Here is a 13,459-nt window from a genome sequence, read left to right as displayed (position 1 = left end):
TTATGGTCCAAACTACTCTCAGCTTCAACCAACATCCGTGTAGAATGATTCTGGTATACTGTCATTATCATCCAAACTCTGGTTAGATTCCTCCGTTCTTCGAATAGCAGAACGAGGATTTTTCCTCGAATTCTTCTCGCAGAAATACGATGTGGATCCCAATATCACGCAGCTCTCAAGCGTACTACCAAATTCGGCTCTCCACCTCAACAGCACGCTGTCCCCAACGCCAAGCTCTCTACCGGGAAGCTCAATGTGAAGATTTTGAATCTCCTTGAAGTTTTTCAACACCTCGCCAGGGGAATGATGTGAAACCTCGGCAAGAACTACTTTCTTCGTCCCGAGGATCTGTTGCAATGCCTGTAAGGGCTTAACTATACTACCGATCACAAGTTTCACAAAAGACCTATAAATCCCCTGCTCCTGTGGCTCAAACCCCCGTTCTCCTCACCAGATATCACACAGTCCACCTTCACCACGACATCCTCCACCTGCGGCACCAAACCGTTAAAATTTTTCGAAACAACCGAGCACCGCCCTAGGGATTTGATGTCACCGCCCATACCGGGGCCCCAGCGCAAAGAAGGCTTGCAGAGACTATTCTTGTAATTATTCTTTAGATTTTACAGCGTATCTTTGTTGCCTCCCATACCTGAGCCCAACCCGAAGAAGCCTTGCAGAGACTGTTGCTGTAATTATTCTTCAGACTTTACAGCCTATCTGCCTCTTGGCACCTTGTTGCCTCCCATACTCGGACCCCAACGCGAAGAAGCCTTGCAGAGACTGCTACTGTAATTATTCCTCAGAATTTACAGCCTTTTTGCCGCTTATTTTTCCAGTACTCTAATTGTACTCTAAGTCTATCATATGTGATATGGAATTGGAATTTCATTAGATAATTATAATTAACTAATACCCGTTTTTAATGGGATGGCAAAGGTTTTTTGTATGTCTAATACTTAAATCAGAAGTAAATAAAGTAACAGGTCGCCTCGGAGGGAGTTAATTTCAAAGGGAAACACTTTATGACATAAAAACGATATGCAATAAAAATCGGGTGAAAATGAAAAATATTCTTATAAGGAGGTCCTCAGTAGCATATTTGACGCATAAGCATTGCAGTTATGTTTGTAACTCTCATCTAACGCCGGAAAGAGAGGCAAGAAACAAATAAATAGATCAAAATATATGTTGGATCCAATAAAGAAATGTAGGGAAATTTAGACAGAAAGAAGTCAGAAGTGTCCAGTATCCACTAAGAGAAAAACAATGAATCCCTTACATCACGTAAGTCCATTTAGTATCGACGGATTTTCAAACATCAACATCATTAAGTGGAAGCATTTGGCTGTCGCCACTTAAAAACAGATAAAATAGCACATAGCAAACTACTAATCAAATTCTATATACCCTGAATGAGGAAATTACACACATATTTATACAAGCAATAGTCTCAAGACAGGAATTCTATATTAGACGTATAGTAGTGTGGTTGAGAGATTCTCTCAACCACACACTAAACTAGGAGAAACTATATTCTAGCTAATTCCTACTATGTAGGAACAAACTCCTCAAATAGAGAATTACAACCATAGACAAGTAGGAATTAATTATTTCTAACTCCCCCCCTTAATGACTACTTGTCATGCTAGTGATTCACAAAGTGTGGTTGTGGTCAAACTACATATATGTACCTGCAAATCTACCACCATCAAGCGAATTGCATGTGCAGAACTTCCAAAAACAAAGAGAGATCAGTGCCTTTCTAAGCCAAATATTCATGTCCAAATAACAATCGCAAATAGTTGCACTGATTGCGCCTTTCGACCGAACTGTCGGACAGAAAAGTGCGCCGACCCTCTTGTGCTCAGACACACCAATATCTGAGACTGTGAGCCAAGTGTTACTGCAGTCCACCTACTCCTACGAGCACAAAGCTCCCGTGTACACGTTAGCCACTCAGGCAATATGCCACCACCGGGCAAGTCCGATCTGCCACCACCGAGCAAACCCGGAACTTAAATGTGCCACCTCCGGGCAAATCCTGTAGCCACTAAGGCTCTATGGATGGTTTCTGGCTCACCACCAACCAGCCACAAAGGCAATCCATTACAAAGTGGTTTTAAGATCACCACGAACTTTCAAATACCTTTAAAAGGCTTACATTTCATTCAACATTTTGGAGTTTCTGGGTACATACAATGACCATTACAACAACTGGACTTGCTTATAACATGTTAGGGAGTCTATTCCACAAACCACACTAACTTAAACAAACATCTACTTTGTTGTCCACCATAAATGTTTTCACTGCTGCTTTACCTCATCTGTTCATTGTTCACATCTTGGGCATCCTTGTCTGTTCAAATAACTTCTTGGAACTCCATGCTTAACCTGTCATTCGTTAGAGTTGCAAATTCTAACAAAATAACTTTTCCTACATTGAGTTAGCTAGGCTCAATAAGGCTCAATAATATTTAAACATGATTCCAAGAAAATACAACATAAACTCTTCAAATTTAATTTCTCTATCTCTGCCCAAAGATGATTATTTCCCAAACATAACAACAACTATTTTTCACCTACGATACCTGTGAGGGGTCTACTGATAAAGAAATGGATTGACGACTTTTCACCTGGACTCAATGCAGTGCATTCAAACACTGATGATCCAGACATAGGCACACAGCCATATGAAGAGAACACAATTTTCCCTTCAAAATAATAATCCAGGACTCCATGGTCCAATCCTCCATCGCATTCAAGGTCAATCCGGATTCCCGGATCTCTCCGATCCCTATTCCTGCAAATTTTGTCAAATGTGGAAGAAACTCTGGTCCATCTCTCTGAACAGCTTCCACCGCGGCCTTATAAGCAGCGCTCGCATTAATCGCCGCTTCCTGGGCCTTCAACAACACCTGATACGCCTTCCCCTGAATAGGCTCTGCATCGATCAAATAAGTTCCACATAGATTTCAACACAACTAACACCTCCTCAGATCTGGTAGCAGTTACAGGCTTCATGCCTCTTCAAAGCCAAAGATCATTGTTCTCAGGCCAAATGCCCACGCACGTCAGTAAGCTCACATCAACGAGCCATAAATGCCACGCTCCAACCATGATCCGATCTCTTAGACTGCACCAGGTCAAATAAGAGTGGCTCACGCTGGCCACACTCACAACAGTGCCATCTCACCCAACTTAGGCACACGAACTCTATTCAACACTTCCAATGTGGCGGTCACGAGCCAACCTTGGACCAGACAGATCCTTTCAACAATGCTCTTCTCTGCAGTATCCAATACCACAACACATCCTCTCTTCTCCAGTCTTCTCCATGCAGCAGATCCCTCGTTCAGCAGTAATGTTCACTCGCACAACACGTCGTTTCAATTCACCGGCACAACGTTTCTCAGCACTCTGTCACCGCTACTAAATGAGGTCTCAGACTCAGATCTGGCTCCCATGCAGATCCGACACCTTCACGCGAACAACAACACACCAGGCAATCTCCACCTCCAGGCTCCACGCAGATTCAGGTGCAATCTGGCAACCACTATCCACCGCTTGCTCGGCACACACCGCCGGGCTCGACCTATCTGCTGCTTCCTGATCGGATCTCCACACACCTCCGTCGGCACTGTCGCATTCGCCTCTCCAGTGCTTGGGAACGGGGCCTATGCCCTGAACGTTGAGGCTCCACCGATCAAGCACTCACGCAGATTCAATATGAAGCCCAACAGATTCAAAAGGAAAAACAAATAGAGCCCTTCTCCTCCAGAAAATAGATTCAGACTCGACGACTTCGATTCTTTGTAGAGCTTGAGCCCACGCGTAGCATTCCTCAGCGATCTCCACGGCAGAGTCGTGGCAGCTTTCGCCTCCCCAATCCTGGATTCGACAACTGGAAACGTCGGCCTTCAAGCAAGAGATCTCGGCCTCCTCCTCGGTAGTCCGCGCACCCTCTGGATCTAAAGGCAGAACACGAATTCGGATCCTCCAAAGCATGCAACAAACAGCATGCAGAAAACAGCAGGCCGCTAGCCACGGTGGTCACTCCACCTCCGTGCATCGATGGATATCCAAGATGCAGACCACTGTGCGGCCTCCTCCAACAGTAGCAAACAGAAGCTTCAGTAGCGTCTAACGCCTCGTTTCTTCGTTTGTGTCAATTGTGTTCTTCGACAGAATATGAGCGCTCAACACCCAAGCAGTCTTCAACACAATGGCAACACAAACTAAATATCTATTAGCAGCCACGCACGACTGCATACATGCAGATCTCTGACTTTGAAGATGCCGCAAATCCAACAACAGATCTCGGATCCCATTTTAGCGCGATGCACCTTCCACAACAAATCTCAGTTCTTCTGATTCACTTTGCTGCTGCAGACTATTCACGCTGTCATATCAAACACGGCGCTGCAAGATATTTGGCGAGACTGACAAGATCTCTTGGCTGTGACGATCTTCTGAGGAGACACGACGCCAAAACAAATATCTAAGATTCACTTAATCCGCCGATATGCCGATCTTCTTTCCTTCGCTCTATAAAGACGCCCGCAGGTCTTCCAACTCAAACTGCTTCTTCCTATCAAAGAACACAAGTTTTACTCCAAAGTCCCTAATCTTCTGGGAAGGCTCTATAAACGTTCTCCCCACATAGTGACTCCTAATCAGGCCCTGTTGGAAAGACACATTTGCCTTGGCAACATAACCAAGTGCAGCAACAACCCCTGAATCTGGCACCGCAATGACTACATCACAATCCACCGGAGCTTCATCGGTGAGTATCTCACCGATAGTATACCTGGAATGATAAACCGAGCGCCCGAAGATGAGCGAATTCGGCAAAGAGAAATAAATATGCTCAAAAATACAGGCTTTCCTCTGCTGATGAGGCAGTAAACACAAAGAACTTATCCCATCCTTGTCTACCACCAGGACCTCCCCAAGATTTACTTCTCTCTCATATTTGGCCTCAATTAGAACCAATGCACAGGTCTCGGAGGCAAAAACAATAGCCCCATTCTTCCTCCTCCCCATAACCAGGGGCCTAAAGCCATGTGGATCCCTGACAGCCACCAATTTATCCACAGAAAGGAAAACCATAGAATAAGCCCCTTCTAAGGCAACTATGCCTATCAAGACTCGCAGTGCCTCTGCAAAGGAACAAAAAAAAATCGTTCTAGTCCACGCGTTCAAAGAAGAGACGGCTGATATCGTTCTTTAACGCCAACGTTATGGAAGTTTGCCGTACTTGGAAACTTCAATTTCTCATTGATCAACCCTCTCCATTCCGCTGGAAATCGAGTAGAGATGACTGAATCGCCTCCGCCGGAGACCATGACTGCTGCGAAGGGAAAAATAATGACAATAAAAAAGCACAACAAACGAAAACCACCACATTCTTATGAACCACACCATCCCTTCTCTATTAAGCTCCTGGCACTTCAATATCCGCTGCTTGTGCCTTCTCAAGCTACTGGAAATCATTCAAGCGAGGCCAACAGGGCGTCCCTTGCCAAACGTCTGCTCCTCTCAGCGCACAGCAAATCAAACTCCTCCGATCTGTGCTACGCCCGCCAGTCAATTCACGCAGATGGCACACTTCAATCCACGCGCACTCCTCTACGCAATCAGATCTCCTCCGCAGCTCGTATCTATTCCACTATACTGCCACAGATCACCTCGATGGACAAACAAACTTAACACTAATATAAATGATTTATTTTCCTATGCCCAGGAAGGGCCAGAGGCCCTTACGGGCTCTGAAGCTCTGATACCAAGATAAAATAGCACACAACAAACTACTAATCAAATTCTATATATCCTGAATGAGGAAATTACACACATATTTATACAAGCAATAGTCTCAAGATAGGAATTCTATCTTGGACGTACAAGATAGGAATTCTATCTTGGACGTACAGTAGTGTGGTTGAGAGATTCTCTCAACCACACACTAAACTAGGAGAAACTATATTCTAGCTAATTCCTATTATGTAGGAGCAAACTCCTCAAATAGAGAATTACAACCATAGACAAGTAGGAATTAATTATTTCTAGCTAAAACACATTCTCACACGCTAGTTAATGTTAGATGAAGAATAGTTGTTCCAAGTCCACACATTTTGGTAAGATTGGGATAAAATTAGTTTGAAATTTTTGGTTATATTTATTTTAATTACCAAACAAGGTTGTATTGTTTGTCCATCATTTTGGTAGATTAGTCTAATTATTTAATTTTGAAAGTTATAAATAGTTTCTGATATTTGAACAAGAGCTATAGAGTAGTTATTTTCACTTAATTTAAATGTAGTTAAATTAGAGTAAAAACAACAAACACCTATAACTTTATATTAATAAAAAATACAATTAAAATAGCAAAATAATTCATTATTACATTATCTCCTAGTAGGGAGAGATAATAAGAACACTATTTGATGGTTTTTTTAAAACATTAATATTATATTTGTTCATTTTATTTTGTGATGAAAGTTTCTCACTAAATTATTATAAAGTAGAATCGAAGGACATTGTCATCTAAAATAAAAAAGTTGATTACTAAATTATTAAAAAAGAAATATATTATATAATTTATTGATAAAGTTATTAAAATTAATTTATTTATCATTTTTAATAATTATATTGAAAATATTATGTAATTTATAAAGAAAATTTATTGATATAATATATTATCAATTTATTGTAACATTTTCATTTTCCAACGTACATGAAGATTTTCATAAAAATTATTAACAACAATTAAATTATGTTACCTTATTATACATTTTCAATAATTATGATATATATATATATAAAATAAATTTTAGATAATTTTCTATTATGTAATAAATTTGTAATTAAAAATGTTTATATTAATTTTATTTTTAAGATTCATAATATAATAAACTTTAATATAATAATTTTGCATTTTTATATAAAATATAGTAATCTCTATAAAAATAATTTATCATATAAATAAAAATAAATACATTATACTTATTAAATAATTATATGAAAGGTAAACTAATAAATAAATTAAAAATATACTTATTACATAATTGAAATAATGTAAATAGTAAATTATGATTTTTTTTTGGGTAAAAATATATAATTAGTATTTTATGCATTTGTTTAAAATATATTTATTTTGCTGGTATGAAAGTAAATCATATATAAGGAAGAAATTTAATAAATAAATTAAAAATACCAATAAGTGAATATTGAAATAATGTAGATAAGATAGTCTTAAAAATTATAATTTAAATTTTCAATATTTTAATGTTTTTTTAGATATATTTTATAATTAAACATTCACTGAATTTAATATAGTTTATTGGACCTTAAGTGATTAATTGATATTCTTTAACATTTAATTTCTATGCTAAAAAAAATTGTGACAAACATTTCCAGATTACCATAGTTATACTAACTTAACAAAGTTAAGAAGATTTTTAATGTGATAAATATTTTGAAATTTAATCCAAGAGAAAGTATTTTTCTTCTTCAACTCTCTTAGACTCCTATAGATAATAGACCATTTCATCCCAATCAATAGCTTTTTTCTTCTAAAAAAAGTTCAAGACGATTCAAATTTTCAATATTAGAATTCATCAGGTTCTTATAATATTTTGAAATTTAATTATTTATAATATTTTAATTAAAAATATAATTATTGTTAATTAAATTTAACAATAATAATAAAACACTTCCTATTTATGTCATTGAATCAAAATATATATATATATATATATATATATATATATATATATATATATTTATTTATTTATTTATTTATTTATTTATTGATTCATAATTACTTTAAATTAATTATTTAAATTTAAATTTAATAATTATATAAAACTTTAATAAAATAAAAAATAATTTAAATTTTCTTTTTAAAATATTAAAACTAAAACTATTAAAAATAATATATTAATATATATATATATATATATATATATATATATATATATATATATATTTGATTATAAAAGTTATTATTTATTTAAAAAAAACACAATATTAAAATAATAATAATATTTTTTTTTTAATTATTTAATTTTAAATTATAACAAAATTAATCATATTTATATAAACTTAAATCTAAATTAATCAATTATAATATAATTTCAATCAAAATTAATAATTACGTCGCAAGGCGTTTCTCTCTAGGAAGAACTCATTCAATTGCCACTCTGTACTAGTTTTCACTGTCGAATTGGATGTTAGACGATTGAAGAATATGCTGTCGTCGGATAGATACTTATACAGTTTCAACAACTGAACTATAAGACAAGCCATATAACGCTCCTCCTTGCATGATGGTGAGCTTCACCTTGGCATTTGATTTTTCATTTTGCAGAGAAAAACTCTTCTCCTAGGGTTTATGAGATAGTTGGATCCCACCTTCGAGCTCACGTAGTGGACTACAAACCAGATGAAAACCCTTGCAACAACCCCATCTCGGAGCTTGAAGGCATGACCTACAATAAAGACAGGGTTTTCAAGCTCAGCATCTCAGGATTTTGTGATTTGGAATTTATGGTGTGATGTGTTGTTGGTTTAGATCTCGTCCTTGAAGTTGTGCCCGTTTCCAAAAAAAAAAAAATACAAAAAAACAAACAAACCACTATGTTTTTGCAGCTACTTGTGATAACAACTCTGCTTAGGGTTCATTTGCACTATGAGGTAACAACTCTGCTCAGGGCTCATTTGCATTGTGATGGGTCTGCCAAATTAGTGAAGAAAATGAGGTTGTATATTAAAGAAATTGTTGGGACAAATCCTTCCATTCTAAAGTTTAACAAGAATGTATGAGAGCCAACTACTAGAAAAACCATTTATAACTGCCTTGTCTAAGTGCTCAATATCAACGCCAGTTTTGGCTTGTTACGCATTGAGATCTGCATTATGTGTTGGTTAACTCAATGATTTTAGAAATATTGAGGATGTTTTGAACAAACGGTGGTTTGTACAGGAAGGAAAGGCCAAAGAGAAGAAGGAAGAAAAGAAGGTCATGGGTCATAAGAAGGAAGATGGGCCTCTCATAGTTGTGATAAAGGTGGACATGCATTGTGAAGGTTGTGCTAGAAAGGTCAAGAAGCATGTTAAAGTCATACCAAGATTATATGCAAATTGAATATTTGTTGGTTTGCATGATTTCCGTCCTTGAAGCTTACACCAATGGAGAAAATTTTGAAAATAACCTACTCTGTTTTTGCAGCCACCTGTGGTAACAGTTGTGCTCAGGGTTCATTTGCATTGTGATGGGTGTGCCCAACCAGTGAAGAAATTTATCCTCAAAATGAAAGGTATTATGTTGAATTCCTTATTCAATGTCATACACATTTAATGTGTCATCTCATTGACACTCATACAATTTCAACAACTGAATTATAACACATGCCATATAACGATTCTCCTCCACGATGGTGAGCTTCACCTTAGCATTTGATTTTTCATTTTGCAAAGAAAAACTCTTCTCCTAGGGTTTAAGAGATAGTCGGATCCCGCCAACAAGCTCATGCAATGGACCACAGACCAGTGAAAACTCTTGCAACCGCTCCATCTTGGAGCTCGAAGGCATGACCTACAATAACGACAGGGTTTTCAAGCTCAGTGTCACGAGATGTTGTGATTTGGAATTTATAGTGTTATGTATTGTTGGTTTAGATCTGGTCCTTAAAGCTATGTCAATGTACGGAATTATAAATAAATAAAAACTATTACGTTTTTGTAGCTAGCTCTAATAACAACTTTGATCAAGGTTCATTTGCACTATGATGGGTGTGCCAAATTAGTGAAGAAAACAAGGTTGCTTAGTAAAGAATGGGAGTAGCCTAGCTGTTGGGGAAAATCCTTCCATTCTAAAGTTTAACAAGAATGTATGAGAGCCAAATATTAGTAAAACCATTTATAACCGTCTTTTCTAAGTGCTCAAGATCAGAACTCTGTCATCGGCTGGATACTTATACAATTTCAACAATTGAATTATAAAACAAGCCATATAATGCTCCTCCTCCACGATGGTGAGCTTCACCTTGGCATTTCTTTTTCATTTTGCAGAGAAAAAATCTTCTCCTAGGGTTTATGATATAGTTGGATCTCACCAATAAGCTCACGTAGTGGGCTACATAACAGATGAAAACCCTTGCAACAACCCCATCTCGGTGCTCGAAGGCATGACCTACAATAACGAAAGGCTTTTCAAGCTCAACGACACGAGATGTTGTGATTTGGAATTTATGGTGTGATGTATTATTGGTTTAGATATGGTCCTTGAAGTTGTGCCAATGTACAAAATTATAATAATAAAAAACCCACTATGCTTTTGCAGCCAACACTGGTAACAACTTTGCTCAGGGTTCATTGCCATTGTGATGGTTGTGCCAAATTAGTGAAGAAAACAAGGTTTCCTATTAAAGAATGGGAGCAGCCTCGTTGTTGGGACAAATCCTTCCATTCTAAACTTTAACAAGAATGTATGAAAGCCAACTACTGGCAAAGCCATTTATAATTTCCTTGTCTAAGTGCTCAAGATCAGAATAATCTATTGTTGGATGGATACTGATACATTTTCAACAATTGAATTATAAGACAAGCCATATAACGCTCCTCCTCCACAATGGTGAGTTTCACCTTGGCATTTGCTTTTTCATTTTGCAGAGCAAAATTCTTCTCCTAGGGTTTATGAGATAGTTGGATCCCGCCAACAAGCTCACACAGTGGACTACATACCAGATGAAAACCCTTGCAACAACCCCATCTCGAAGCTCGAAGGCATGACCTACAATAACGACAGTTTTTTGAAGCTCAGCGTCGCGAGATGTTGTGATTTGGAATTTATGGTGTGATGTATTGTTGGTTTAGGTATGGTCCTTGAAGTCATCTCAGTGTACAAAATTATAATAATAAAAAAACCACTATGTTTTTGCAGCCAGCTGTGGTAACAACTCTGCTCAGGGTTCATTTGCACTGTGAGGTAACAACTCTGCTCACGGTTCATTTGCACTGTGATGGGTGTGCCAAATTAATGAAGAAAACAAGGTTGCCTATTAAAGAATGGGAGCAGCCTGACTGTTGGGGAAAATCCTTCCATTCTAAAGTTTAACAAGAATGTATGAGAGCCAACTACTAGAAAAACCATGTATAACTGCCTTGTATAAGTGCTCAAGATCAACGCCAGTTTTGGCTTGTTGCACATTGAGATCTGCATTCTGTGTTGGTTAACTCAATGGTTTTAGAAATGTTGAGGATGTTTTGAACAAATGGTGGTTTATGCAGGAAGGAAAGGCCAAAGAGAACAAGGAAGAAAAGAAGGGTGGGGCTCATAAGAAGGAAGATGAGCCTCTCACAGTTGTGATAAAGGTGGACATGCATTGTGAAGGTTGTGATAGAAAGGTCAAGAAGTGTTCTAAAGGCATGCCAGGATTATATGCACATTGAATATTTGTTGGTTTGCATGATTCCGTCCTTGAGGTTATGCCAATGGACAAAATTTTGAAAAGTGCCCACTTTGTTTTTGTCTCCAATTGTGGTAACAACTGTGCTCAAGGTTCACTTGCACTGTGATGGGTCTGCCCAATCAGTGAAGAAAACTATCCTCGGAATGAAAGGTATTGTGTTCAATTCCTTATTCAATGCCATACACATTTATTGTGTTGTCAGATTGATACTTATACAGTTTCAACAACTGAATTATAACACAGACCATATAACACTTCTCCTCCATGATGGTGAGCTTCACCTTGGCATTTGCTTTTTCATTTTGCAGAGAAAAACTCTTCTCCTAGGGTTATGAGATAGTTGGATCCAGCCAACATGCTCACGCAGTGGACCAGAGACCAGATGAAAACCCTTGCAATGACCCCATCACAGAGCTCAAAGGCATGACCTACAATAACGACAGGGTTTTCAAGCTCAGCGTCGCGGGATGTTGTGATTTAGAATTTATGGTGTGATGTATTGTTGGTTTAGATCTAGTCCTTGAAGCTGTGCCAATGTACCCAAAAAAAAAACCACTATGTTTTTGCAGCCAGCTACGGGAACAACTCTGCTCAGGGTTTATTTGCACTGTGATGGGTGTGACAAATTAGTGAAGAAAACAAAGTTTCCTATTAAAGAATGGGAGAAGCCTGGCTATTGGGGCAAATCCTTCCATTCTGAAGTTTAACAAGAATGTATGAGAGCCAACTGCTGGCAAAACCATTTATAACTGCCTTGTCTACGTGCTCAAGATCAACACCAATTTTAGCTTGTTGCACATTGAGATCTGCGTTCTTTGTTGGTCAACTCCATGGTTTTAGAAATGTTGAGGATGTTTTGAACAACAAATGGTGGTCTGTGTAGGAAGGAAAGGATGAAAAGAGGAAGAAAGAAAAGAAGGGTGGGGTCCATAAGAAGGAATATGGGCCTCTCACAGTTGTGATAAAGGTGGACATGCATTGTGAAGGTTGTGCTAGAAAGGTCAAGAAGTGTGTTAAAGACATGCCATGATTATATGCACATTGAATATTTTTTGGTTTGCATGATTTATGTCCTTGAAGCTATGCGAATGGGGGAAATTTTTGAAAAGAACCCACTTTGTTTTTGTAGCTACCTGTGGTAACAACTACACTCATGGTTCATTTAAACTATGATGGGTGTGCCCAATCAATAAATAAAATTATCCTCAGAATGAAAGGTATTATGTTCAATTCCTTATTCAATGTCATACAGATTGAGAATGATGAAGTGATCCAGGCCAGTACTCCTGAAATGTGGCAATTTTAAAACCATTATAGAGGAGCCTTTCCAAATAGATTTTGTCCCATGATAAGTCACTAAAAATTACTATTTCTTCAAAGTTAGTTATTTATTTATTTTCCATAAAGAAAGATTTTATCATTTTCATTATTCTGACTAGAAATATTTTTTGCAATGTTTTCAAGAGATGTGATTATTCTATAATTATTTGCATCTAGCACATCTAGCTATAATTGGATTCCTTAGAAGATTTGAAATTACCCATGGAGAACATCCTCTGAGCCTTGGGAGGAATACTGTATGGAATCAGATCGTTCAAGTCAATTAACATTAGGAAGCATTTTGGAACTCAAGATGGCTTTTAAGAAGGTGTCTCCAATTGTCTAATTTAAATTGATTTAAATGTTTCTTAGGATACAAAGACAGTTGAACAGATTGAACGTGATGTAAACGTACACATCCACATATGCATTTTTTTCTCTGGAGATTCTGCAATTCAATTCCAAATCAGGATCGTGTTACTATTGGATTGAATTATATTTGGCCAGGAATTTATAATAAGGATTGATCTATTGAAGTTTACAAAGACTAGGGAACTGTTAATGTGAAAATGACAAATGGGTTGTGTCCTAGCAATATTGTATTTTCATGGAAATTATAATTCTCCTAAGAGATTTATTTGGGCATTTAAACAGGAAGCATTGAA

General features: G+C 37.4%; 1 pseudogene; it reads right to left on the bottom strand.

Moving 5' to 3' along the window:
* Positions 1-4,548: 4,548 nt before the first annotated feature.
* On the bottom strand, positions 4,549-5,348 carry LOC149144665 (amidophosphoribosyltransferase 2, chloroplastic pseudogene; annotated as a pseudogene).
* Between the last annotated feature and the right edge of the window lie 8,111 nt (positions 5,349-13,459).

Source organism: Pinus tabuliformis, chromosome X, assembly GCF_031772625.1.
Source record: "Pinus tabuliformis cultivar Carrire ecotype Pingquan chromosome X, CPIR1, whole genome shotgun sequence".
Classification (NCBI taxonomy): Eukaryota; Viridiplantae; Streptophyta; class Pinopsida; order Pinales; family Pinaceae; genus Pinus; species Pinus tabuliformis.
The sequence above is the reverse complement of the archived record's forward strand: the minus strand, read 5'-3'. Positions and strand labels throughout refer to the sequence as shown.